Below are 6,425 nucleotides of genomic sequence, written 5' to 3'. Positions count from 1 at the left end.
GGGATGTGTGCAAGCTTTGGTTGGGAGAGGGCCAAGTTCAGGAGTCTCGGGCAGAAGAGAGGCTTAGCTGAAGTTTGGTGCAGTAGACGGGTGGATAAAATAGCTCAGCTAATTATTTATGTAGTACAGAATGAGAATTTGGAGAGTTTGAGCCTGGTCTTATCGCAGGTAGAAAACAGGGCACCCTGGAGTCTTATGTTAAGTCACACGAGCAAGGGTGATTCTTCTCAGTAAGTCATTTCCCAGAGCACAAAACAATGGAATGTTTCCTTAACATGGGCTTGTTTCCAGGGTGACAAGTCTTAGGCAAATTTGACATCATTGGTGGCTTAAAATAATACAAATTGGTAATCTCATGGCTCTAGAGGGTAGAAATCCAAAATGAGTAGTTCTGGGTGAAAATCAAGCCATGACTGGGTTCCTTTCTGAAGCTTTTTGTGTGATTTACAGTGTCCAGAGGCAGCTGAATCCTTGGGCTTCTGATCCCTTGCAGCTTTCCAAGCCAGAGGCGGCTCTCGGAGTCTCTCATCGCATCACTCTGCCATGGTCTCTTCCGCTAAAGTCTTCTGCATCTGTACACCCTTGCGATTATGTTAGTTCAACTGCATTACCTAAGACACAGCAACCTTAATTCTGTCGGAAACCTTAATTCTGTCAGCAACCTTAATTCCTGTTGCCACTTGATCTAGCACATACGCTCTGGGAACTAGCACTTAATGGTTTAGAAGATTATTATTCTGCATACCATGGGAGGTGCCTTGCATAGTTCACTCAAACCGCCATTATGGTTTAGATCTAGATGTCTTCCAAGGGCCTCATGTGTCTACAGCAGGGCCTTTGGAAGGTGACTGGATTATGGGGGTGGTGTTGTGAACTTGAGTTAGGCAGTGAGTTCTGGGTGGAAGAGAAGTCACTGGGGGCTGGACCCGGACAGATGTGTCCCCTTCCCTGGTTCTCTCCTCCTCTGTCTGTTTCCTGGCTACCATGATGAGCAGGTTTCTCTCTATGACTCTCTGCTGTGTTGTTTCTTCCGTGCCTCCCGCAGACCAAAAGACGAGCCAACACAGACCTCATCGGTAAATGGCAGGTATTGGATATTTTGTCCCAGGTAAAAGGAAAATGACTAAGACAACTACACAAGGAGCTGTTCTGCCTAACTTTACTATTTTAGTACTTATATTTTTCCAATCTAAGGCAGGAACTCTCAAACTTTGTCATCATAGATCCTGCCTATAATTTTAAAATTTCTTGAGGACCCCAGAGAGCTTTTGTTCATGTGGGTTATATTTATTGATGTTTATTGTTGGAAGAATTAAAATTGATAAAATATAATCATTTTTTTATTAATTCAGTTTAAACTTTAGCAATAAACTCATATGTTAATGCAATATATTTTTATTAAAAAGAACTATATTTACTAAACCAAAATTTTAGTAAGAAAACCAGCATTGCTTTGTGTTTTTAAAATTCCTTCACTGTCTGGTTTGATAGAGGAAGCTCGATCTCACTGGTTCTATCTTTATTTTTTATTTTTCATTTTTGGTACCAGGAATCAACTCAGGACCTTGCACTTCCAGGCATGCACTATGCCTCTGAGCTATATCCCCAACCCTGGTTCTATCTGTAATCTGTTGCACCATACTGCTTTGGTTGAGGCAAATAAAGAATATCCATGCTGAAACAAATACATAGTTAGAAAATGATATTTTGATAGCCTGGTAGTTATACTTCTTTGATACCTCATCAAAATTTGATAAGTGGGACGTTTCATTTTTAAAATTTATTTATTTTAAAAAGAATAATAAAAAAGAACAATGGCAAAATACCAACAACAGACAAAAACAAAAGAAAGCAAAAACAATAAAAATGATACAGGGTTTCAGAACAAAATGATAGGACTTCACAGTGGCTGTTATATTACTTGTTGTTATCTTCAGCACAGTTGCTCAGATTCCCAGATGTAAGAATGCATGATTGATCAAATGATTAAAGAGAATAAGAAATAAAAACAGAAAAATTAGAAATGATGCAGTTTCACTTGACAAGATGGTAGGAACTCACCAGTGGTTGTTATATTGCATATTGTTGTCTTCAAATTAGTTGTTCAGATTACTAGTAATCTGAACAACTAATTTGAAGTTTCATTGTTTTAAGGGTTAATTGCAATGTGGAATCTGAAAGCACCAATGAGTTTTTTGTAGTCTATCTGTGTAAAATCTAGTAGTCTTGCACTAGAAAGAGTGTTTTTACCTTTGCATTACTTATAATACCACTCTCTGTTAATTTGTAACATATTGGGGGCTGGGGATTTAGCTCAGCGCAAAAGCGCCTGCCTGGCAAGCGCAAGGTCGTGAGTTCAGTTCCCGGTACCGGAGAAAAACCAAAAAAAAAAAAAAAACTTGTAACATATTGGTTCACAGAGCTGCCAAGATCTTCCAATTGTTGACACAGTTTTTAAAACAACATGGAAAAAAAAATCACATTTGTAATTTCACTACTAATTTCATCACAAAAACCTAGGAGTGTTGGAAAGCTCCCAGTGGTGATACAAGTTTTCTAAATTTCCAATTTTTTTGGAAAGGTCAAATTTTATCACCAGCAACAAATCTGCTTCTTCCTCTGTGTTGACATCTACACTCATGTGGCAAAAGCAGTGGTGGGAAAAGCAAAGGCTGCCTCTTTGTCACCCTGGAGGCCGTGACGGCAACCAGCACTAACGGTCCTCAAAAATCTCTGCCACGAGCTTACAGTCAAGGCAGAGGAAACAACAACACAGATCACTTCCACTGAAATAGATCAGCCGTGAGGCAGTAACAAGGACTTGTTTTATTAAATCTCAATGCTGCAGTACATTTACACATTATTCTGTGTGATGAAATGGTGATTAGGTATGTGGTGCTTCTGCCACATACCGAAGTGCATTGTTTGTCTCCAAAAAAAGACCTTGTTCTAGTGTTTGAGGTGCGAGCTGAACTGCCACATTTTAAAAATTTATTTTTTATTTTTTAGTGAAAGACACATGGCTTTCAGACTCGAGTATTTGGAAGATATTTTGAAAATGACCTGAACAAGCCGTTCATGTCAAGGAAAACAAAAAATACTGGAAAAGTGGACAGTTGGCTGGCATTAGTATGGAGACGGTTTAGGTGTTATGGTTGGGGGAAAGTTCCTGGGGATGTCCAGGGCTGCTATAGACCATGCTTTGAGAAATTCTGACATATGTGATTTTTGTCATATGTTTTATTATCTTTATTACAGTTTTTAGTTTTTAATCAGTACACATTTGCATTACACAGTGATTGTGTTCGTTGTGGGGTGTTGGTGTGTGCACATAACAGATCTCCATTGTTTCTTCACTCCTTTTTTCTCTCCTCCCTCTCCTAGCTCTTGATTCCCTCCCACTTGAAAAGATCCTACTACTTCCTCTTATCTAAATTTTATTTTGCTCCTTATTTATATTTTGGGCTTCTCATAGAAGAGAAGCCATACAATATTTAAGCTTGTGTGTCCAATTTATTTCAATCAACACCATGACCTCAAGATGATTCCGTGTACTGAAGAGACTCAAGTTTTTCCTTCATAATGACAAAGAGTAGTACTCCATTGTTTGTAAATACCATATTTTATCCATTGTATACATTTATCTGTGTGTGGGCCTGTAGGCAATTTTCAAGACTTAGCTATTATGAATTATGCTGCTATAAACATGGGTATGCAGGTATCACAGTAATATGATGTCTTTAGATCTTTTGGAAAGATATCTGGAAGAAGAATGGCTAAGTCAAATGGAATTTTTGGCTTTAGTTTCTTTTTTTTTTGAGGAATCACCATACTAATTTCCATAGTGGTTGTACTACTTTATATTCCCACCAAAATTATAGAAGAGTTCCTTTCCCACTACAACCTTGCAGCATTTGTTGTTATTTGAATTCTCAATATTGGCCATTTTTTAATGGAATAACATAGAGTATCAGTGTTGTTTTAATTTGCATTTCTCCAATAGCCAGTGATGATGGACATGCATATATTTTTGCATGTGTATATTGGACATTTATACTTCTTATTCTGATAAGGATTTATTTCTGTTGCCAAATTTTAATTGGGTCCTTTATTTGGGGGTCTTTTATTAGAAATGACATCTAATTTTAAAGATGGTAGTCCTCTGCCAAGGAATAGCTGGCAAAATATTTTTCCCACGCTTTTGGTTGTCTCTTCACTCTGTTTGTTGTTTTCTTTACTGTGCAGAAGTTTTTAAATTGATGTAATCCCATTTGTTGATTCTTGGTACTATGTCTTGTACACTATGTCTTGTACCGTTGGAATTATGTTCAGAGAGTCCTTGCCTGCACATATGCTTTTGAGAGTTCCACCTATTTCATCTTCCAACAGATGAAGTGTTTCTGTCTTAACATTTAGATTTTAGATTCATTTTTATTTTAGTTTAGTACATGGTGAGATATATGGGTCTAGAAACAGTCTTTTGTGTGTAGTTAGCCAATTTTCCAAGCACCATTTATTAAACGGGTTGCCTCTCCTCTAGTGTGTGTGGTTTTGGTCCCTTTGTCAGAGATTAAATAGCTGATATACCTGGGGATTATTTCCTCCTCCTCTGCTTTTTTCCACTGACCCACATATCTGTCTTTGTGCCAGTACCGTGCTGTTTCTCTAACGTTAGCTTTGCAGTATAACTTCAGATCCAGGACTGGGATGCCTCCTTGATTAGATCTTCTCACTCAGGATTGCTTTTGCTATTCTGGGCCTCTTCTTGTTTGTTTAGGTTTGTTTTCTCTAGATCTGTATGGAATTCTGTTGGTATTTTGACAGGGATTATTTTACCTATATATACATTTTGGAAGTATGATTATTTTGCCTATAGGAGCTCTTCTTAACCAAGTACAGGGGATATATTTTCATTTTTTGATGTCCCCTTCTGTTTCCTTTCTCAGGATGCTGAAGTTATTGTCAAAGTCTTTCATGCCCTTGGTTGAGTATATTCCTAAATATTTTTTATGCTATTGTGGGTACAATTGTTTTCCTAATTTCTTTCTTAGTGAGTTCTTTTCTTATTTTAAAGATAAAAGAACAAAAACCATGTTAACAAACATAAATACATTTAAAAAATAACACAAAAACAATACAAGCAATACTGAATTTCAGACAAGGTGATAGGAAATTAACAGTGATTGTTGTATTACATATTGATATCTTCAAATTGGTTACTCACATAAACAAATATAGACATATAAGATTGATCAAACAATTAAACATTAACTGTTCTTTTTAATAAAACAATAGAAGTCAGGAGTACAACTATGTTAACTGTCCTATGTATACATAGATACATAATTTTTCCCTTCTTTCTTTTCTCTTTTCCCTCATCCCAGTTGTTCTTTACTTTTGAGCAGTTTTCTTTCATTTCACAATATCTGTTGTACCTTCTAGTTTTTATTCACTGTTTCAGATTCTTAACTAGTGAAACAATATGGTGTTTACACATGTGGGTCTGACTTATTTCACTTATGAGTATGGCATCTAGTTGTGTCCATTTATTTGTTTACAGGAACACTTGATTTTTGTGTGCTGATTTTGTATCCTGCTATATTGCTGAATTTGGCTATTAACTGTAGAAGCCTTTTGAGATTTTCTCTGTAAAGGTTCATGTTACTGCAAGTAATGATAATTTTACTTATTCCTTCTTTATATTTATTCTTTTCATTTCTGTCTCTTGCCTAATTGCGCTGGCTAATGTTTCAAGGTCTATGGTGTATAGGAGTGGAGATAGTGGACATCACTATTTTATTCTTAATTTTAGAGGGAAACTTTTCAGTTTTCCCCCATTTCATATGATATTGACAGTTGATTTGTTATAAATGGCTTTTGTCAGATGAAAGGTCCTGTTGTACCTCTTTTTCTCAGGAATTTTATTATGAATGGATGTTGGATTTTATTATGAGTGGATGTCAAAGAATTTTTCTGCATCTATTGAGATGATCATGTGATTTTTGCCCTTACTTCCCTCTTTGTGATAGATTATATTTATTGATTTGCACATGCCAAATCATCCTTGCATCTCTGGGATGAAGCCTACCTGTTTTTTTTTTTGTTTTTGTTTTTCCCCGGTACCGGGAACCGAACTCACGACCTTGCGCTTGCCAGGCAGGCGCTTTTGCCGCTGAGCTAAATCCCCAGCCCCTGCCTACCTGTTTTTGATGTATGATCTTCTCAATGATTTGTTTCAATCTCTTTGTCAATATCTTGTCGGGAAAGTTTGCATTTATGATCATTAAAGAGATTACCCTGTAGTTTTCTTCTCTGACTTTTAATCAGATTACTAGGCTTTCAGAAATGATATGGGGAGTACTCCTTTCCCTCTGATTTCTTTAAAGAGTTTGAGGAGTACTGGCACTAGATCTTCCTTGAAGTTC

Source organism: Chinchilla lanigera, unplaced genomic scaffold (assembly GCF_000276665.1).
Source record: "Chinchilla lanigera isolate Chin_1 unplaced genomic scaffold, ChiLan1.0 scaffold00003, whole genome shotgun sequence".
Classification (NCBI taxonomy): domain Eukaryota; kingdom Metazoa; phylum Chordata; class Mammalia; order Rodentia; family Chinchillidae; genus Chinchilla; species Chinchilla lanigera.
The sequence above is the reverse complement of the archived record's forward strand: the minus strand, read 5'-3'. Positions refer to the sequence as shown.